The sequence below is a fragment of the Mirounga angustirostris genome, unplaced genomic scaffold, assembly GCF_029215605.1.
Source record: "Mirounga angustirostris isolate CCGP_5_RB_7025 unplaced genomic scaffold, mMirAng1.0.hap1 SCAF_10, whole genome shotgun sequence".
In the NCBI taxonomy this organism is placed as follows: domain Eukaryota; kingdom Metazoa; phylum Chordata; class Mammalia; order Carnivora; family Phocidae; genus Mirounga; species Mirounga angustirostris.
In genome coordinates this window covers 31,663,907-31,686,117 of record NW_026991718.1, presented here as the reverse complement: position 1 = coordinate 31,686,117, position 22,211 = coordinate 31,663,907, and the positions used below count along the sequence as shown (strand labels likewise).

Sequence of the window (22,211 nt, the reverse complement as noted above, 5' to 3'; positions counted from 1 at the left end):
ACAAGTAAATAAATAAAATCTAAAAAAAAAAAAAAAGAACATCCCAAATATTGCATGGGATATGCACTAAGAAATTGGTTGTTTATATGAAACTGGACTTCTATACTTTCATCTGATAAATCTCACCCCTAGTGGGAGACTCTTCCTTCATGGCATAGATATTCACATCCCCACATCTGCATTCGAAGCCCAGGGTTCTAGCCATGGAGGACTTTACAATCACGCAGTCCCTCGACTTACATTTGTTCATGATGAGAGGGAGGAGGCCCGGAGAACTGCAAGAACTGGCCCCAAGTCACGCTGTCAATACACGGCAGACCAGGGAATAAAATACATCTGCAGATCCTACTACCATGTTCTTTCTCTTCGGCCACCCTAAGCCCGCTTTGTCCCTTGGCTCACTAGCTCCCGAATTAGATGAAAATTCCCTCAGGGCAAAGAGAATTATTTTTTAATACCTTCTCGCGATGCCTAACACAATGCTTTATGAGCCCTGGCAGCGCGATCGATATTGTGGAGTGGCGGGCCATGTGGCTAAATTACCTGGACAGCTGCCACCTCGCTCCCACCTTCCGAGTTCTGCACTGTGGAGTCATCTTGAGGGTTGCTGGGAAGTTGACACGGCCTCTCACCAGGTGTGAAAATGGTCCTAGCCCTCCAGAGAGGCCATGAGGTAGGACTTTCCAAGTAATAGCCGGCCCCAGGTCAGTGGCGGGGGGATCCTTTCTACGGACATAAGGGGTTCAAGGAAAACGCAGCTGAGCCCTGCTAGCCTACGTGAAAGGCAGTCTTATTTGAATCAGGAACTTCATCTTCCTCCACAGCAAACTTCTGACCAGAGCTGCCAGCAAAGACTCAGCTGGACTTTTAGGATTGCTTTCTCTCCTTTCCCTTGCCTCCCTCTTGTGGACAAGCAGGCATGCAGTTAGCACAACGGACGTGAGGACGTGAGGAGGTGAGGCGTCCGCAACCAGCCTCACAGACTGATGGATGTCTCTGCCACACCTGGCCTTGTGGGGCCGGACACTGACAACTTTACCAAGCAAGGTGATCTTCACTGCCCTCCACTACTTCCCACAAATCACTCCACATTGTCCTCTCCTTGTTCCCAGCACTCCGGTGGTTCACATGCTCTAGGGACTGAGCCAGCCAGATGCCCCAAACACAGGCTTAAGCAGGATGTCGCGATGCTTCATGAGAACAATAATAGCATTTATGTGGTGCTTACTAAGTCCAAGCTTCTTTTTGCTAAGCATTTGACACACATTTTCTCCTTTACATTCATACTTTTCACAGCCAACCACTGAGGCACTGAGGCTTGTGCCCATTTTACAGATGAGGAAACTGAGGTTGGGAACCATTAAATAAGGCACAGAAGCTTTTCCTCTAAGTGGCAGAACCTGGATTCAGACTCAGAAAATCTGATATGAGACTCTAGAAAGCCCTGCCCAAAATAGGACTTTCTGCAGTAAGGGAAATGTTCTGCATCATCCAGTATGGAAGGCCCTAGCCACAAGTAGCTACTGAGCATTTGAAGTGTGAATACTGCAACTAAATTTCAAATGTTTTTTAATTTTATTTTAATTTTGACTTCAATAGTCACAGATGACTAGTGGTTCCTCTATCGAACAGCACGGTTTAGACTATAAACCCCCCTGTTATTCTAGTTACTCACTTTCTTCTCCCTACGCACATACTTACATGCATACCTTGAGTGGATTAAGGAGATATTTTGTTCACATCATTCCCTTGGCCCTCACTTCACAGAGTAGACTCATGCGAAAATTGATCATTGACGTATGTCCTTGTTGACGCAATAAGGCAAGGAAAAGCAAATTGATGACGTAAAAGACAGGAGCTCTTATCCTCCCTCTACTAGTGACAAGTCACATAATTTCTCTGAGCCTCAGTTTCTGCCTCTTTACAAGGACAGAGCTGTACTCCATGATCACAAAAATCACTTCCAGTTTTCACCTTCTGCAGGTGGAAAGTGCTTCCAGAACCCCTCTCTGGCTCTCAGGGTGGTACATTTAAAACATGCGCCCCAGGTGATGAGTCTGGCACCAAGGGTGATTACCTGGAGGCACAGTCAGCAAGCATGCTTGATTGTGCACATCTAACACCCCATAATATATGGGGTTCTTTTTTTAGAACCCTAATCAGAGATTCCATTTGCATAATTAACATCTTTAGGAATAATTGCAAATGACACATCTGTTCACTATCACCTCCTTGGCAAACTATGTGTTATAAACACAGTTTCTTGAGCTCTGTAAACACTTGGCGCCTGTCCTTTGCTTTTCGAGTTAGTCACCTTCCTCCTTGGTGAGAACTCTGCATGACCTATCCCTGCATGGCTCCATCCCTTCTGCCAGTGGTACTCAAACCAGATCAGGACGTGCTCTCAATAACTACCTGTCCTGACGGGCTGCAGAGCATGAGCTCTTGACCTTGGCTCCCCAGACCAAGGCTTCAGAGGTGTCATGAAATGTGATGAAATTCCAGGTGCATATCCATGTCCATTCTGGGGAGAGGGTTCGTGGCTTCCAGTAGAGTTTCAATGGGTTAGAGAAGAGGGCCATAGATTGTGAGACTGGACCCTCTCTATTCCCAGAAAGCCGTGGGTAGTACCCAGCATAGTTCCTTTTTGGAAGCGAGACCAGCTTTACGTGGGGCCTCCCATGGGATAGGATTTAATGGTATCAGGAAGGCTCCCTAGGCCAAGGCTTCTCAAACTTTAATGAGCATATGTGTTCGTTGGTGATCTTGCTAAAATGCAGATTCTGATTCAGTAGTTTTGGGGTGGGCCCAAGATTCTCCTGGTGGCCCAGCGTACACACTAGGAGTAACGAGGCACTAAACCAAAATCATGTCGGCATCCTCTTGCCTCTCCTGCATCTTCATGCCACAGAACTACTTATGACAACACTTAATTTCCTGAGATATATATATAGCCCGGGGTACACTTTGTTCCTGACTAGGACTTTCTCCCCAACTAATTGATCTGTTGCCTTGCTCTAGTGAACTAAGCTGAACAACTTAGAATCCTCAAGGGCCCCCTTTATCCTTCTCCTTTCAAGACCAAGCCAGGTACAGCCCCAGTCAGCTCATCAGTTTTATTTCCCTCAGCCCCGCACTGGCCCAGTTTAGCCCTTCAGAATGAGGTTGTTTCCCACAAAAGGCACACCTAGCTCAAACAGAACTTAGACAAAAAATTATTCCATCCATGTGTCCTAAATGTGAATTTCCTTTTACTCGTCCCAATAAATGTTTTGTTTCCCCCATACCGCCTAAAAAAGCATGGGACCCTGATGCTTATTTTGAACCAGAGGGGATTCATCTAAAAGGAGAAGGCTCTGGGTGGTCTGTATGAAGCAGGTTGCCCCAGGAAGAAATAAGGACCCCTTCACTAATCTTATTCAAGGTGAACAATAGCAGAGATGCCATAGCAAGGACTGAGTGATGTGGTCAACTAAAAAATATGGCCACAATATAGTGCAACAACTCTCCTCCCGGGGGAGACCCTGCTCCTCTGCCTTGACTCTGGGCTGGCCCTGCGTCTTGTTTTCATCAATCGAATGTGGCAGAAGAGTTCTAGAGCCCAGCCCTCAAGAAGCCTCGGGGCTTCCTCCCTCTTGAAATGCTGAACACCATGTAAGGAACCCAGTCTAGCCCACTAGGAGGGGAGGCTGCGTGGAGAAACATGAGGCAGTGCAGCCCACAGCCAGGACCATCTGCCAGAACATGAACAAGGCCACGTTGGTCCCCAGTTCAATACAGCCACATAAGTGAGCCCAGGTGAAAAGAGCAGAAAAGGCACACAGCCACCCGGGAAGTGTGGGAAATAATAAATCACTCTTGTTTTAAGTCACTACATTCTTTTTGTACGTAGCTCCTATTAGATTAAAAAACTTCATTTTTATTTTTAATTAGCAGGATCTTTTTAATAGTGAATAGTTGTTGAGTATGATCAAATCTAAGTCACTAGGTTTTGAGATGATTTGTTATACAATAGTAGGTAACTGAAATAAGTGGGATGCCAAAATAGATCATCTAAAGACTCTTCAAATGTGATTCTGTATTTTAAGTAATGTTGGGCGGGGAGGGGAGGACGGGAGGGAGTTGATTAAGCGCTAGTCAAGCTTGTTCTGCTGTGTATCTACAGCTCTGTTTTCCATTCACAAGTCTGGTTTCTGCACATGCTTTTGTTGCCGATCTACCATGTGAGAGAAACAATGAATGTCCCCCCACCAAAGGCCTCTTCAGATCTTTAGTGATGCTAATATTGAAAAGGGTGTCTTGCTTGAACCGCAGCAAAGATTAGATATGTTCGAATATACTAGACAGTCCCATCTCCGCACTGCCATGAAGTGCTATGCTTGCAGGCTTTGAGATTTAGAGTGCTGCCATGGGGTGCCTCAGAGAAGCGAGGGGAAAGCAACGTGACAATGGCAAGGATGGGGTAGTGTTCTCAGCACCCTGACTTCAAACCCATCACAAAGGACTAATTTTGAATCTCAAAAAAAAAAAAAAAAAGGGAATGGGGCCAGAAGCTGAAGGAAGAACTTGAGGAAATCTAGGCACACACACAGTGCCTTAGAGCCCAGGAGACAGAGCTAGGGACAGGGTCTGTCCTCCCTTTCTCACCCTGCCCCAACTCCAGCATGCAGACAAAGCAGCTTTGGCTTCCTCAGAAGGGAAGACATCCATAGATGTACACACTAGGGTCCCATTCTCACTGATAGCCCAACCATCCAACACAAGGATAAGGCCCCTGATAAAGGAGGTGATGCACAAAATGAGCGGCCAAGATATGCCAACTCTTGGGGGACCTCCTTGAGATAACAAGGGGAGCTTCTGGGGAGAGGGAGAGGAGGTCCAGCATGAGCAGATGAGGCTCATCTGTAGCACCAATGGGAATGTGTCCGAACATGGACTCCCAGGCTGGTTACACAATGAAATTAAGATCTTTTTCAGTTTCCCTTCCTGATTGTCAGAGATTCCCACGACCTGCCCCAGATGTTCTGATCTCACCCAAGTGCTTTGTACACCCTTCCTTTTTCAAGAGCTGGTTTTCTACAGGTGTTTTAGGTTATGTGAAAAATGAAGCTAATTTCCCAAGCTGGGTATATATTTCAACTAAGTTTGAAAATAAAGTTATGGAATGAAAGTTTGGAGCTCAGAGGGGTAACTTAGGACTTCTTATCCAGCCACCTGTCTATTGTCTATTTATGGTAGAACATATAGAGATATCATATATAGATACAGAGAGAATATGTGTGTATATATATATATATATGCTAATCCAAGCACTATTTTACCTCGAGTAGGATGCAGATTGCATTATATTCTTATTTCAAGAAGGGAAATACGACCATATATATCATGGACCAGGTTACAGAGAACAAACCAATTGGCCCATTCAACTAGTTTTTGTTACGTCTTGTTATATTGATTTCCTACAGTTTATTCCTTTTTGGTCTAACCAATAGGAGAATGCCATACAAACTGGGGTTTTTTTTAAGATTTTTTATTTATTTGTTTGTCAGAGAGAGAGAGCGCACAAGCAGGGGGAATGGCAGGCAGAGGGAGAAGCAGGCTCCCCGCTGAGCAAGGAACCCAATGCGGGACTCGATCCCAGGACCCTGGGATCATGACCTGAGCCGAAGGCAGACACTTAACCAACTGAGCCATGCAGGCATCCCCATACAAACTGTTAAGTGCCCAATTCAACAGTATGGTAATAGCTAATGATATTGAAGAAAAGCTTACCTTGTTACCCCACAATTCCACTCTTAGGTTATATATACTCTAGAGAGAAAAATCTCATACCTGGGTCTGAGGACACCTTAACAGGAATATGTATCATAGCATTGTCTGTAGTAGGGAAAAGTATGTTTATCAATAGAGGAGAATAAAAAAAATTTGGAAAGCAATACAATGCCACTGTAAAATAATTGAACTAGACCTACTGGTATCAGCATGGACAAATTGCAATATGATGTCAAATGTAAAAAAAATTTCTAAAGGATACTTACAGGAAAACCACAAGAGTTAACATTAAAAGCTCATCCCCAAAGAGCACTACATATTCTTTCTGTATATATTCTACATAGTGAAAGTAATTTTAATGAACAAGAAAGATAAATTCTAGTGTTGTGGTAACAGTTCTCTCTGGAAAGAAAGAGAAAGGAATAACACAGTGGAGTGGAAATATGGAGATTTGGCAATGCTGCTACATTTTATTTCCAAAGAAGGAAAGGAGAGAGGTAGGGAAGAAGGAAGGAGAGAAGGTCGGGAACCAAAGTTAATATGGCAAAACAGCAAATCTCAGTAGTTAGTACATGAATATCAGTTACAGTCTTTTTCACAGTTTCCTTGTCTATTTAAACTCTTTCCTTTTTTTTTTTTTTTTTTTATTTAAAGATAACAGACAGCTTACCAGCAAGGGGATTTCATCCCCTCTGCTCTGATACTAAAGGAACTTCCTGGGTTTGCTAATGATCAAGGTACAAGAAAAGGTATCCTCAGATTAAACCCTACTCCTCATCTCTTCTCATCCTCATATCAACTATTTTTCCTTGCTCTTATATACATGCATCGCCTTTGGTTGCTGCCCAATGACATTAGCCCCAGGAGACAGGATAAGAGGGAGAGAGGTTGGAAACACAAAGCCAAGCCCTTGTAAGACACGAAGAAACACTTACTCTGTTAGAGCCCACTTTGGAATGCTCTCTGTTTCCGTCACCTCAGGCATTCGGGTTCATTCTGAGCATCTCCTCCAGATACAAGTCATTTAGCCAGCCGACAGGAGGAACAATTACTGGCTGGCTTAAAAGATTGGTTGATTTCTCTGGTGTCTATTTGCCTGCAGTTCTGGCTCTCTGACAAATCAAGTCAGATCAATTTGTACCCTAAAGAGTAAATGGGAGGATGTGATTATTTTCTGGTTCAATAGAAAAGCATTTCATTTCAAAGGGCTGCTGCATGGCATTTCTTTTGAGATTCACTAGGAACAGGTCAAGTCCCTAGAGAGTAAATGATGGATTCTCAGGAGGACAGCTCGGCTTTGCTGCTCACCTAAGCTTTGGGAACAGAGGCAAGATGAGGAGGTGAACAGAACGTGTTCTCCTCTGAGAGGAAAGGTTCTACAAACCCTACTGCCTAGTCAGTTTGGGCAACTGTAACAAAATACTGTAGACTGCATGGCTTATCAACAACAGAAATTGATTGTTCACAGCTCTGGAGGCTGGAAGTCTGAGATCAGGGTGCCAGCATGACGAGGTCCTGGGACGGGTGCTCTTCCAGGTCTCAGATGGCTCACTTCTTATTGCCTCATCACACGGCAGAGAAGAAAGCTAGCTAGCTCTCTGGGCTCTTCTTAAAAGGCCACTAATCCCATTCCTGAGGTCTCCATCCTCATGACCTGGTCACCTCCCAAAGGCTCTACCTTAAGATACCATCACACTGGGATTAGGTTTTCAACATAAACATTTTGGAGAGACACAAACATTCAGTCCATCACACTCACGTTTAAGGAATATGTTCCTTGCCTCCTCAACAGGAGTATTTAAGAGTTAAAAAAAAAAAAAAAAAAAGAAACATGCTAAAGATTCAAGAGGATGGAAACCTAATTCTACTGGCAATCAAATCAAGATCTAGAAAATTACCCCAGAAAACAGAACCAAAAAAGCAGAAATAAACTTCTGAAGAACAAAGGGGGAACAGAGGTGGGAAAATATTCACACCCCTTTGGTCCTTGACACTTTGATGCTCTTTACTTGCCTGGTAAGCGATTGGTTGACTGAGACACGGTGTTGGGGTGAGAAGCCAAGTGAGAGAACCTTGGTTGGTTCTGGGTTCCTGTGACTGAGGGCTTCCCCATGCCCTCTGCCTTCTCAGATGTTATCTGACCCTTGAACTCAATCCTCAGGGTCAGATTCAACCCCCGCTCCTGCATTGTTTTCATTCCCTCACCCCACAGACATTATAGCTGATATGGAAGAGTTGGAATAATGTCACAGAAACATGTGGGCTTTGGGGGCAGGCTGCTCGGGTTCAGTTCTCAGCCCTGTGGTTTATGAGTCGTGAAACCTTGACAAACGACGTCAGCTTCGATTCCCTCATCTGTAACACAAGAACGGTAATAGCACCTTCCTCACAGGCCCTATTACAAAGGACACGGTGGGTATAAAGCTCTTACCACAGTCCCTGCCATAGATTAAGCACTCGACAGATGTTCAATATGATTATTGCTGTTATTATCTACCACTTTGGGTATGTGATGCTGTTTAGCTTCCTATGAAAGACTTCGACATTTTTAAATCCATATTTTAGTGAGAATATGTCTACTACATGAGCATCAGGTGTATCAATCATAGTGGGCCTCAATCCTTAAGGGTGAGCTATAGGCTTCCTCCAGGTCATTGTTATCGGCCATGGAATTGTCATCCTTTTTTATTTTTATTTTTTTTAAAGATTTTATTTATTTGAGACAGAGAGAATGAGAGACAGAGAGCATGAGAGGGAGGAGGGTCAGAGGGAGAAGCAGGCTCCCTGCCGAGCAGGGAGCCCAATGCGGGACTCGATCCCGGGACTCCAGGATCATGACCTGAGCCGAAGGCAGTCGCTTAACCAACTGAGCCACCCAGGTGCCCTGTCATCCTTTTTTATATTGATCGCCATGGCAATCAGTTATTTACCCTTGCTCCCCATCTCTACAACACTCTACGTGAGGTCGGTTTATTCACGAGCACCATAGTGTAGCAATGTACAAGAAGTCAGAAGGCCAGAGTTCTGGCTCTTTCCATGGCAATAACCAGTTGTGTGTGGGAGAGTTTTATCTATCATTTCTGCCTCTTGGCTTCCGCATCTATAAAGTGAGGATCGTTTTTCATGTTCTATTCACTTCACCAGGTTATGGAAAATTGAAAACATGAATGTGAAGGTATGTTGACTTCTAAAGGGTGAAGATGAAATGTAAGAGATCATTGTTGGCTGGTCATCTTTATTCTGCCATCTGCGAGTCCTCGAATGCATGAACCCAACAGAGTCTAACACAGTAACATCTAGAATGCAAGAAGCACATCTACCAGGGACTTCATGCATATTGTTGATAATAGTGGGTCCCTGAATCAAATTAAAACTTTTCAATATAAACTCTAGGCATCTATCTGTGAACTGGTCATTGCTGCCACATACTACATTCAATTATCAAATGAAAAGCTTTCCATCCTAAAACGAGAAACTGACCAAGCACAGTTTCTGGTAGGTTTATAGTATTTGCATCTAATTTTAAAATGTCTCTTTCCGTAAAGGAATGCTAAGGGACAAACAAATTTTCAGTTTGTTTCTTTTTATTTTAAAATAGCACTGTAAAGTATTAACCAACTTTGTGTTTTCTGACTCTATGTTGAAAGTCTCTAGAACTGTAGCCAAGCCCATTAAAACTTTTCAACAGGAAATGGCTATGACCATTACCTGCTGCACGGTCCCAACAGAAATGAGGCTCACAAAGTAAATTGTAAACAGTTTATTTGCAACAAGCATTTCCTGCTGCTAAAGACTTTTGAGCACCCTGCTTCATATCCTTGAGCAATTTGGAAATGATTAATCACCACTCCTGCTTAAAGAATGCAAATCTAGGCAATTAGGGAAAATACATTTATTGATATTAATGGGATTTATTTCAGATTTTTTAAAAACGTGCAGTCCCCATAGTTATGGTGGAGAGCCGAACTCTCAGGCCCTTTGTTCCCGGGAAATCACTATGAACTTCTCTTCATGCCTTTGCTCATACTCTTCCCTCAGCCTGGGTGCCCCCATTCCTCTACTATTTCTCTGTCAATGTCCTTTCATACACCACTTGGTCTGTGGTGCCTCCTTCCCACCCCAACCCCAATCCAACGGCTATTCTTCTACGATGTCAGAACCATGCACCTGTCTGCAGGGCTTCTTCTACTTTGCTTTTTAACTCCTTGTCTCACAGAGGATATTACGTCTCTTGAAGGACCGTGACCCATATCATTCAGATTTTATCTCTCCCTCTCTCTCAAAACACACGCATGTACAGCACCTACATGACGCTTTGCCCATAGTAAACACACAATAAATATGAACAGACAGAATCATAACAGCCATAACATACTCATTCAATAAGCATCTATTAAGTACTTCCTACGTGCAATGTTATGCCAGACTCTGCAATTGGAAGGGGATAACACGGATAAATAAGACACGGTCTAATGGAGGAGACAGCCATGCCAATAAAGATTGCATTTAATAAATGCTCAGATCAAAATGTACAAAATAATATGGGTGCACAAGAAAGGGAGAGACTTACTGTATCGGGGGGGGGGAGCGGGGGGGGGCAGGTAGTCCAGACAGGCTTTGCAGAAGAGGTGAGCCTTGGTCTTCAGCTAAAAGCATGAGAGGAATTCACCAGGAGCAGGGGTGTGGTAGGTCTGGAAGTCATTAAAGGAAAAGGGAATCATTTATGAAAAAAAGCCTAGCAGTGTGGAAAGAAGGATGGGGGCAACTAGGACTGGAGCCTGGGCATGCAGTGGTAAGTGCAGGGGGATGGGCTGGAGAGAGATGGAGCCAGATTGTGGAATGTCTGTGCCTGACTAAGGAGTTCACCTTGACCCAGCAGGCAGAAGACCTGTCCCATGGTTTGCAGCAGGAGAGAAAGTGGGCCAGAGCCAGGTTTTCGGGTGATCGTGCTGGTGGCTGGCATCTCAATTGGCCAGAGCTTTCAGCCCTTGTTTTCCTTTCCTGCCCTCAGCCCTGGTGCTTCGAGACTCGCTGGGGAATTTAGAACAAAGGATGGTGAGTTCCGAGGAACCGTTAATGCCCTTTAATGGCATTTTTTTTTTCAGTCCAAAGCAGTCACATTCTCAGAATATAAATTTACTTCTGCATACTTGCACGTAGACAATCACAGTAAAATAAGTGTTGTCAATTAGGGTTGGTCTTAAGACTCACAGCATTTCATCCCCACCCCACCCCACCAAGGAAAAGTACTGCCTCCGTCAGGAGTCAGAGAGGAAGGGAATGGGGCAAGTGAAATGTATGAATGAAGCAATCACAGTAGTTTAATTAAGTGTAACTCTGCCGGCTGCTGTGAATGTGACCCCACAGACTTAACTTTGTCTGTATTTCAAATCATCCTTCCTAAAGAAACGGAAGAAGCGTGCCACACACAGTTTTAGGCAAGCCTGATCTAAATGGAATCATTTTCCAGACCAACAGTAAGAGACAGTGGGAGCAGTTGACAGTGCCCCTCTGAGCCTTGCTAACAGCGCTCAAAGTGCTCCACCGAGCCTGGAGGGAGTAGAACTCTCCTAAAGCCTCCAAAAATAGGAAAGGAGCGGGTGTGGGGGCTGCTCTAATTCTCAATTGGTTTTACCACCCTTTGTCTAGTCTTAAAGAGCAGGGAGGGGCCTGGCTATGAGCTAGGGACACTAATTTCTCAAATACCAGGCTCTGTTTTTGGGGACGATAACCTTTAGCAGCCCAGAATGGGAAGATCTCATTCCAAATAGCCACTGTTTCCTTTTGCCAGTCCTTTGAGAGGAAACAATTAGCCTGTCCATTTCAACTGTTGACTCAACCCTAGCCAGTGAGAGCAACAGGTCAAGTTTGGGCTTGGGAACCAGACCTCCCAGGTTCTGATCTTTGATCCACAGCTTTCTGTGTGATTTAGGGCATGTTACTTACCCTCTCTTGGCCCGGAGCCCCTCATCTGTGAATGAAAATAAAGAAAGCATCTACCTTGGGGCGCCTGGGTGGCTCAGGCAGTTGAGCCTCTGACTCTTGGTTTAGGCTCAGGTCATGATCTCAGGGTCATGATCTCTGGGTCATGAGATCGAGCCCCACGTTGAGCCCCATGTCGGCTTCCATGCTCAGCATAGAGTCTGTTTGAGATTCTCTCTCTCCCTCTCCCTCTGCCCCTTGCCCTGCTCTCTCTCTAAAATAAACAAATAAAATCTTTTTTAAAAAGTTGCGAGGATGAAGTAAAATAATGGATGTGTCTGGCACAGAATAAGGACTTTGTAAATGTTAGCATCATCAGCAAGTGTCAACAAAACCTTATTACCTATTGCCTTGTATCTAGGAATATGAATTAGTGTGAATTGGTTCATCACACTCCTTTAGAAATCAAATTGTAGAATCTGGGTTGCAAAAAGTCAAACACCAAATGCAATGTTTCTACTCTTCTGGAGGAAGGAAATTGAAGTTCAGTGATCTGCCCTTGAGCTCTGCCTCTTTTGCAGTCAAACTGGGACCAGGGCCCAAGGTCCTCAGTTCTAGGTAAATGCTTTTCCACCATGTCATGCTTTCCTCTGTAAGAATCAGAAACCTCTCAGCTTTGCTGAGTACCTGAGAGGCTGATGGCCAGTTATATACCAAGCTCCTAGACAGTGCTCCACTTAGGCTTAGGGTGACCAGCTCTCTGAGTTTTCCCAAAACTGAAGGTTTCTTGTATCACAGGACTTTAAGTTCTAAAACCTGGACAGCCCCAGGTAAACTGGAAAGTTTGTCAGCTACTTAAGGCAGACCCTCAGTATTTCTTTTTTTCTTTTCTTTTCTTTTTTTTTTTTTTTTTTTTTTGCACCTCCCAAGTCCTTTATTGGGTCGGCAAGGCCGGGAGCTGCCCTTGGAGTGGAGTCCCAGTCCCAGTCTGGAGTCTCCAGGTCTATGCTAGAGTCTCCCAAACAGCTAGAGACCCCTAGCTGTTTCTGACTGGGACAGGTGGCCTCCTCTGACAGGCTACTCAGTTTGCTCCTTCAGGTATTCCCAGCCCTCCTTGGAGTACTCAAGGGCCTTGGAGGGGGCCACCGACGGAGCGGACATCACCGTAATGATGCCTGAATTCCAGGTGTCGCGGATGTGAGTTAAACTTTGGAGGGACTGGGAGCTGGGGTATCTTCAGACTGGCTGAACTGGTGGTATGTGGCTGGAGGGACTACCTCCTCAGCCTTCTGAAGGACAGCCTGGCTCTTGTCACTTGGTCCCGGCAACTCCTGGTCATACACCAGATAGGTGGCACCCCCCAGCCACACTGCCCTTGATGAGGAACCTCATCGGTGACCACACTCGGGGCACCATGGTCGCTCAGCATGGGCAAGAACACTCGACTCGCCCAGAGAAAGAATGTCTCCTGGGAACCAATCAAGTTCTCCGTGTGAAGGTGGCTGGCCTAGGAGAGGAAGACACATGAGGAAGGGAGAAAGTAAGGGTCTGGCCCCTTTTGTCAACAATGGGAAGTCTGATTTGCCAGAGAGCTGTATCTTCTTGGTTAAAAGGACAGCGTCTCAAAATGGATCCTTAGTGAGAAAAGAAAAACCAAAAAGTAAAGATGAACCCCAATGGACTTTATCAAAGGAAAAAAAAAAAAAAAGCCAAAGGTTAGCTAATAAAAGCCACAGACAGGGTGCAGGCTAGCCCTAGTTCATTTTCCCTCATGGCCCCATCCTAGCTGAGGATTGGGAGTAAGGCTGGAGTTCCCTCTCAGACATCACAGGAACAGCTACCCTGTTCCGGGACAAACAAACACGCCCTGGGTCTACACCTCCAAGGGCTGCATGGAATGGGAAACCCTAATGGAAAAGAACGCTTCCAACATGGAAATGTAACACCCTACGAGAGAAATGGAAGGACAAAAGAAAAACTACAGCCACTAGCCCGCTACTTTCAGAATAATGCAAGGATTCTTATACTGTGAGTCACAGGCAGCCCAGAAAGACAGCCGGGAAGTAGAAAGCAGTATTTCAGGGCCCAAGAATTTGCTGTGCATAAACAGCCATCCGTGTCCCTCCAAAATAAAATGGTATTTCCCTGAAATCTAGTGCAATTGCATTAAACTAATAAAATAAGTGCCTTTCTGCCATAACTTCTGTAAAATTGCATATTGGCAATATGGTCTTTGCTCAGTGAGTTAAACCTTGAAACATGTGGAAGAAATTTATTCCCTTTTTAATAGTAACAGTTTAGTGCACAAACTCCACCTGATGGTGAAAGGTAATAAACATGCCCACCCTGCTCATTTTTAATTCCTTTTTGGAAAGTTCCCACTTCCGCCAGACACTCTTTCAGGTGATCTTGGGTAAATCACAACCCCTCTCCGGACCTGACCCTTCTCCTGGACTTGGTAAATTAAAAAGCTCATCTCTGTTCTTCCATTCTATGCTATGACAACATAGTAACACAGATATCTTGCCCATACTCCCACCACAGCATTAAGGCTCTGACCAGTCTTAGACTGTACTTAGAACCGGTCATCAGAAACAGACCCAGAGCAAGATGAAGGGAACAGGTGCCTTAAGCCTCTGGAATTGGGGGTTTAGGAGCCCAGAGACAGATCTGCCCAAATTAACCAGACCAGCCCTATAAACACCAGACATTTATCAAGGGGCAGAGAGGTTGCCATCCACCTGGTCCTCAGCTGACAGCTTTGTTTCTGTTGTTAATTCATGCATAAGTTATTCTTGCAGCTGGACCAAGATCACTGAACCTGAAATCATAAGGTCCATATGTTCCATGATGAAACTTGGCAGCAAGTCTGGGATCTCGTTCCTCCACAGGGCTGTGATATAGATACCTTCAGCATAGTATCAGCTAGCTATAAATATACCTGTTGTTCATTCCCACTCCCACCAATAGCATACTTTTCCATATCTGCCACTAGAATTCCTCCTACTGCCTGAGTAAGTATGCTAAGCAGGGCAAAGTGTAGTAGACAAAATTTAATAGTAGATGGAATCTTCCTGAGAGACCGCTTTCATTTCTCTTTGAGCACTCTGCCATGATTTTGACTATGCCATTTACCTCCTGCTACTCCATGGTCAACCGGATACCACACCCTGGGTGCCCCGGGTACAATTGCCACTTCCATGCTATTATTCTCTAGACCTTTTTGGAACCATGTTCTTTCTTTGGAGTTTTGTCTCTCTCTCTCCTATTTTTTCAGGGCCTTTACTGCCAACAAGCTAATGAATCCTAATTAATTTAGGTGCTAGAAAGGGATTCTGGTACTTTTGCACTTTATATCCTTCACTTTTTTTTTTTTTTTAAAGATCTATCCATCCACTTGAGAGAGAGAGTGTGTGAGAAAGAAAACACTCATGTAGGGAGAGGGGTAGAGGGAGAGGGAAAGGAAGAGAAGCAGACTCCCCACAGAGCTGGAGCCTGACCCAGGGCCGATCCCACAACCCTGAGATCACGACCCGAGTCAAAACCAAGAGTCGGACACCCAACCAACTGAGCCATCCAGGCGCCTCCATCCTTCACTTTGGTAGGACAAAGCAGTTATATAATAGTGGAAACAATGTCTCATCCAAAATACTCTTCTAAAAGTAGCAGAACTGAGATTCCAAGTGATCTGATGCTAGGTCCAGTTCTCCCACCATTGTGAATGGATGGCGCCTCACTCAGAGATATTTTTCTTAGAGATATGCTAGCACTTTTGATCTGATGTCCTCAGTCTGTCTCCAATAATACCTTATTTTGAGGTATGCAATTAAGCAAGAAAACTCTCGTAAGTCTTTGAACGTTCTCTGGTGGAATTCTTGGCTCTCCATAGGAGATCTATGAAATATTGCCTGGCTTCCATTGCCTTTATCCGGAGGGTCAGTCACTGTACTATGACAACTCTGAACAATAATCATCTTTCATATCTGTTTGTGTATACTTCTCTAGAACACAGCCCAGGATTCAATAGGCCTAAGGACTTCTGAGGGCATTTCCAGCCAATTGAGCAGAACATTTCCCAGACTGTCAAATGAAGTTGTGAGCTATCAGGACAATTTGAATAAATAATTATGGACAAACAACTCCTGGTTCCCTGAGCCATGATGGCAGAACAGGATCATGCCACTCTCTCCCCAGCTCTTCAAGGCATTCTCTTTGCCCAAAGAGTCCCGACAGCCACATGCCAGGCTGGTAATGTTGAGAATGCTGCCCTTTGTTTCAGTTGGAAAGAAGCTTGGCAATTTTGCAAGTGCAGTGGCATGAAAGAAAGCAGAGTCTGGCTTAAGAGGGTTTGGGGAAATTTATCAGTAAGAAAGACACTAGCTTATGTCTTGGAACAAGTTGTTTTGGTTTTCTTTCCCCCTCTGTATACAAAGTACTAATGAATTTCTTCTTAGGAAGAGTATGAGACTGGGGTGAGTGACAGGGAAACCATTCTGTAACTGTTCCTTTTGTCCTTTTCCATCCCCATTTCAGACTTTTTTCACTTCTTGTTCATTAGAGATAGGAAAATTATTTCATATGAACCTAAAGGAACCGTTTAAAAGATCCAAATATTGCATAGAAAGTCTCCTTCGATGATTATACAAAATATGAGAATGCTACGCAAACAGTCCAGAAGTCAGGGCAAGGAAAGAATCCAGTTGGTAGCAGGATTTGTTACCAACTAAAAATCTATGAGCCAAGAGGCCAAGAGATTAGCACAAAATGAGAGGTGGGTGGAGAGTGTCAGTGGGTTGCTGTGGTAATGAGCAAGCAAAAGATATAAGAATCGAAAGGTCAAATGTAACAGGAAGGAGTGAGCAGCTCCCAAGGGTCAGGGCAGGTAAGGGTTAGGAGTCAGGAGGTCAGGTCCATCCAGGGAGTGGCACTAGGAAGTAGAGACCCCACCCCAAGTCAAAGGCTCCATTCCACTTTACTTACAAATCCTGCCTTGGTAGAACCCAACCTGAGAGTTAAGCCAGTGAGCCAATGGATATTTCTGATAAAGAAAGAATAGGAAACAAAAACAAACAAAAAATCCTTGAACTCCAGAAGCAGACCAGACATTTAACATACTCAATTTTCACAACTCTTTGATAGATAATGTAAGTCATGTTTTCCAGTTGCCTCACACCTTTTATGCATTTTGCTATATTTGGACAGTTCCCTGCCTTAGGAGCTCTGCCTCCCTAAAGTCAAGTCAGAAAATTTGCTTCCCCAAAGACCTTGGCAGCTAGAACACAGGCATGAAGCCTAGGATCCGCCACTAAGATGTGCCCAGGCAACAGTCTAGTCGGAAACGATGAACCAGAGGAAGGAGGTGATACCTGGGACCCATCTGCTGACAAGGGTGGTGGCAGAGGGACCCAGCTTTCTGGGGTGCCAGGTGGATTCCTGGCCCAGAACTATCAAGTGCTAGCAGAGTTCCAGCAGAGCGTGAGTTCCTGGCAGCCGACCTGTGCTCTGAGGGAAAGAAGGATAGGCAGCTTCCTTACTGGGTCACTCCTACAGCATAGTTTCTGGCCTTGACCCCAGAAGCTGAGCTTCAAGCCTGCCTCTCTCCCTCTCAACTGCCCTGTGAGCCACCCGGTATCCTTTCTGCTTAATCAGCTAGAGTCAGCTGCCGTTGCTTATAATTAAGGGCCCTGAGTGTCTAGAGTTAAGGATTGCTGCTCTCCCTTCTTACCGGACACCAAAGTGGAAGGAGGATGAGAAACCAAAATGGAAGAAGCTAAATAACTTGCCCAAGGACATACAGCTCCTAAGCAGTGGAGGCAGAATTTGAACGCAAGACTGTCTGACCACAACGCTGGTGTTGCTTCCAATTTATTAACCGGAAAAAAATCAAGGGAAAAGTATATGAGGTGTGGTAGGGAATGGTCCTGGTAACATCCTGTGACTCCAGCTACCTTCGTAGTTGGGACACCTTTTTGTCTTTGTTGTGCTCTGTTACTTTCTGACTTAACTGTGTGCCAATAAACAGATGGGTGATACTAAAGATAAACTAGCACTGCGGATTTCCATTGCTACCTTCAAATACTGCCGTTCACAGTTTGTAAGGGGTGGGACCACTGACTGTAGATTGCTGAGGAGGTGGCCAAATGTTTGGGTTTTGTTTACCATTGCTTCAGATGAGTCACAGAGAATTATGCATTATTCATCAACGGTAGGTTTGAAGAAAGTTCCCGCATGCCGTTTCTGCTCCTTGGCTCCTCCAATCCAGGATTGAAATAAATAGCAGCAGATAATGAAGTATACAACCTAACCTGTGCTTTCACACTGTGTGAACTAATGCCCAGAGAACCAGAAAGAGAGGTTGGAAGAGGGGGTTTTAATTCAGAGTCCTCCACGTATACTAAAAAATGAAAACAGGGCATAGTCATAGATACACAACAAATCAGCAATAATCTCTCAGGCACCTGAAAATTCCAATATCCCTTAAGGCGAAGAAATGAAAAGGAAAACGGTCTCAGGCAAGTGCTAGGAATCTGAGCAGTTCCAACGAAAATGTGAAGTAGCAGAAATCTGTCTTAGAGCAGCAAACCCCCATTCTTTCCCTTTTATATATATATTTTTAAGATTTTATTTATTTGAGAGAGAGAGAGAGCACAAGCAGAGGGGAGCGGCAGGCAGTGGGAGAGAGAGAAGCAGTCTTCCAGCGGAGCAGGGAGCCTGATGCAGGGCTCGATCCCAGGACTCTGGGATCACGACCTGAGCCGAAGGCAGCCGCTTACCGACTGAGCCACCCAGGCGCCCCTCCTTCTTGATTTCTAAGGTGTTCTCAACCCCTCTGCTTCTCAAACACCTGAATTAAGTTCTCTCTCTCTCTCTCTCTCCAAACTCCATTCAACAACCCACTCATTCTCCCTCAAACTGAGATCCAAATGACAGCTAAAGAACTACTCCTTCCACAGTCATTTGCACTTAAACTCAATCAAAATCTTAACTAAAAGGGCTGCATTTTGTAGTGGATATCAGTCAGTTGTACTTGACCAAAAAATCTTTTTTTGTATCTCACACCAAAAAACATTATTTGATATATTACATAAAAAGTAGGTAACATATATTGTGGTGGTTAGTTTTATGTGTCAATTTGACTGGGTCACATGGTTAAACATTATTTCTGGGTGTGTGAGGGTGCTTCTGGGTGAGATTAACATTTGAATCGGTAGACTGAGTAAAGCAGATTGCCCTCCCCAATGTGGGTCGGCCACGTGAAGACCTGAATAGAGTAAAAGGCTAAGAAAGAATTCTCTCTGCCTGCTTTTCTTTGAGCTAGGACATCAGTCTTCTGCCTTCAAACTCAAACTGGAAATATATCATTGGCTCTCCTGGGTGGCTTCCCAACCACAGATCTTGGGACCTCTCAGCCTCCATAGTCACATGAACCAATTCTTTAAATTTCTCTGGAGAACTCAAAATAATACATATATGCATTCATTATAAAGTACTAGAAAATAATGAATACTCGTGGACTTACCACCCAACCCAAGAAGTAGATTGCTATGGCTCTCCCCTTTTCTGTTCTCCAGCCTCCTTACCAGATGTCCAGAAATATTTTGAACACATTTTTAACATTTTGATAGTTCCCCATTCTATAGATCCTGACTTCTCAGCAATAAATTAAAAGTAAATAAATAAAAGATTGTACTTCTCAGTCCTCCTTGTGCTAGGGTGCCTAGGGTGATTGAGAGTCCACCAATCAGATGCACCCATGTTGGACTGATGGGGAACTCAAGTTTATACAGGAAAGAGGCAGGGCATATTTCTATTCATATTTTTAGCATGAACTGGAACCAGCACTTTGGTGGCTTCCTGATCATAGCAGATGCTATAGCTCCCTTGGAAGGTTATTTTGGAATGTGGAAGTACACACTGGGGTTATTCCTGGAAGATTACCTAGAATCTGTTTCTTTAGCCTTTGTAACGATTCTTTAAGCTCTTTATCCCTTAGCAAATTCCCCTCTGCTTAAAGTAACCAGAGTAAATTCATTGACCGCATCTAAGGAACTCTGACCAATACAAAAATTGAACTATAAGTGATTGCAAACAACAGACTTCAAGGACATGAAGCTTAGAATGGCTATCTGACCTAGTCGGCTTTGAAGTACTTGGGTATTATTAAATGATGGGACACTAGTAACCCGTAATATCTAAGGTAGGAAAACAGCAACTTAAATGATTACCTTTTGTCATTTGGAATAAAGTATCTACTGAAGCTAAAGTTTGGCTTTCCCTTTTGATTGCTTCCCCGTAGACGTCATTATGTGGTGCTAAGGAATAAAAGAAGCATGGGCTGGGATGGCTGCCTCTATTACCATCAGTGAGCTTCACAAAAGACAGGCTTTAAAGGATTTAAATTCTCAGATCAAGATATTGTTAGAGAAACAGGGAGTTTCTAGGACTCCTCTAAAATAATTTTTTATCTCAGAGCCAGATCTGGCCAGCTATTGAATTTCAACATAGGTTGACCCATACCCTCACTACATATCTCATATGAAAGTCAGGACATTATCTGGGGGAGAGGGAGCCACAAAAGATCGGAATGAGAGCATTTGGGAAGACCTAGATGATTCTGAGTATCCTCAAGCCCCACTGCATCTCCCTTACTGAAAGAAGCAATCCCTCCTCCCACAGCTGAAGACACTGATCTGGCCCTGCTTGAAGACCTTATGCTGACCTCATCTGAGGCAGTTCTCTTATACAGGACTTCTGGCTCTCCTCATGCCCTACACCTGTGATCTTCCATTCCCACCTGATTAAAACTAGTTCCAGATCAAGCATGCCCCAAGGGCCCAATTTAAAGTCAGACACGGAAGGAAAAGTTTCACATGCCAAAAGAATTGCAAGATTTTGCTAAAATTAATCCTGACAAAAATCTGGAGATTAGATTGGGTATTCCACCAGAAACATAATTTTATGGACCAAATTATTGGCCTGAATACACTAAACCAGAGATTCTGGATTCATTTTTCTTAGCTTGAGACAATTATTAACTTGTTAGTTGACTAAAACCTGGATCCTACTATGGCCTATTGCTGAAGGAAGCTGAAACAGAGGTTCAGAGAGATAAGAATACTGGAATGGATTTATCACATACAACATCTAACATATACCCAAACTAAACCCAGAGAACACTCCCTTTTCTAAGGCACTGAGGAAAACATTAATAAAGAGAGAACCAGAATCTTGAAGAGTACTTTGTTGAATTTCTTCTGTACTCCAGAGATGAAGGTAGGAGATATTGTTATTTAAAATAGTTCCCTGGGGCGCCTGGGTGGCTCAGTCAGTTAAGTGTCTGCCTTCACCTCAGGTCATGATTCCAGGGTCCTGGGATCAATTTCCGCATTGGGCTCTCTGCTCAGTGGAGAGTCTGCTTCTCTCTCTCCCTCTCCTCGCTACTCATGCTCTCTCACTCTCGCTCTCTCAAATAAATAAATAAAATATTTAAAATAAATTTTAGTTCCCTGATTTCAGTAGGGTTGGTGAATGCCCAGAAGAGCAGACATGACATAGTAGGATTTAACTGCCAGAAACAGAGTGGATGTGGTTATTATAATAGCAGAATGAGGGGCACCTGGCTGGCTTAGTTGGTGGAGCATAGGACCCTTGATCTTGGGGTCCTGAGTTCGAGTGTTAGGTGTAGAGCTTACTTAAAAAAAAAAAAACAGAATAATTTGACTTGCAGGGATATTTTGGTAGGGGCTAACTGATCATGATGTTCCTAAAACTGAACTAGATGGATAGCCTATGAAGGATGTACTTAACCTGAATGACTGAAAAAAACCTACACTTAAGTAACCATATCCAGCTTAAATCATCACGAGTCATGGCCTATCTTCCAATATCTATACTCTCAATTTAGTAAATGAAAGGGAGAAACTTTGAGGAAGGACATCATAAGAACCTATATGAAAATCTTCCTCTACCCCTTCACCAAAAGTACCTGCATACATTTACGAAGATAATTGTATACTAGAGAAAGGGAAATATCTATACCTTTCACAAATTATTGGAAGTGGCTTTGGATTTGTGCTAAACTCCAGTGACCCAGAACATCACTGTTTCTTTACACATACACGCGCGCACACACACACACACACACACACACAGCAGAGCCTTACCTAGGGGGATCCAGTGATAAATGGAGTTTGAGTCCAAGTCCACTTCATGATGGGCACGGTTTCTGTCAATCCAACCCCTGGTAATTTGCCCCAGTTCCTGAATTACAGTATGAATGGATGAATTCAGTAAATAGTAGAAACATCAAATTGGCTTCCTGACCTAGAGTAAGCACTACTGGGACGGTCCCCTCCTAAAAAAAAAAATAATAAACCAAAATCAATGCTGTATTTTTAAGAGAATTCTGGGAATTAGTGTCATCATCAAAGAAAATTGAAGGGTAGTGATTTCTATTACGTCCCCATTTAACTCACCTGCTTAACATGTGCAGTGAACAGATGGGTCTTAGAGCATGA

General features: G+C 44.0%; 2 long non-coding RNA genes and 1 pseudogene across 2 annotated transcripts in view; all 3 read right to left on the bottom strand.

The window, feature by feature from the left end:
• Positions 1-6,902, bottom strand: part of LOC135361851 (uncharacterized) — a 69,092-nt gene extending 62,190 nt beyond the window's left edge. Inside the window, exon 1 of the long non-coding RNA XR_010405986.1 lies at positions 6,708-6,902. This is a non-coding gene — a long non-coding RNA (uncharacterized LOC135361851). The remainder of the gene's footprint in view (positions 1-6,707) is intronic.
• Positions 6,903-10,361: 3,459 nt separating this feature from the next.
• LOC135361735 (uncharacterized) overlaps positions 10,362-22,211 on the bottom strand; it is a 28,893-nt gene continuing 17,043 nt past the window's right edge. Inside the window, exons 2-3 of the long non-coding RNA XR_010405537.1 lie at positions 10,639-10,803; positions 10,362-10,463 (exon numbers count right to left, since the gene is read on the bottom strand). This is a non-coding gene — a long non-coding RNA (uncharacterized LOC135361735). The remainder of the gene's footprint in view (positions 10,464-10,638; positions 10,804-22,211) is intronic.
• Positions 12,772-13,147, bottom strand: LOC123851009 (MICOS complex subunit MIC13-like; annotated as a pseudogene).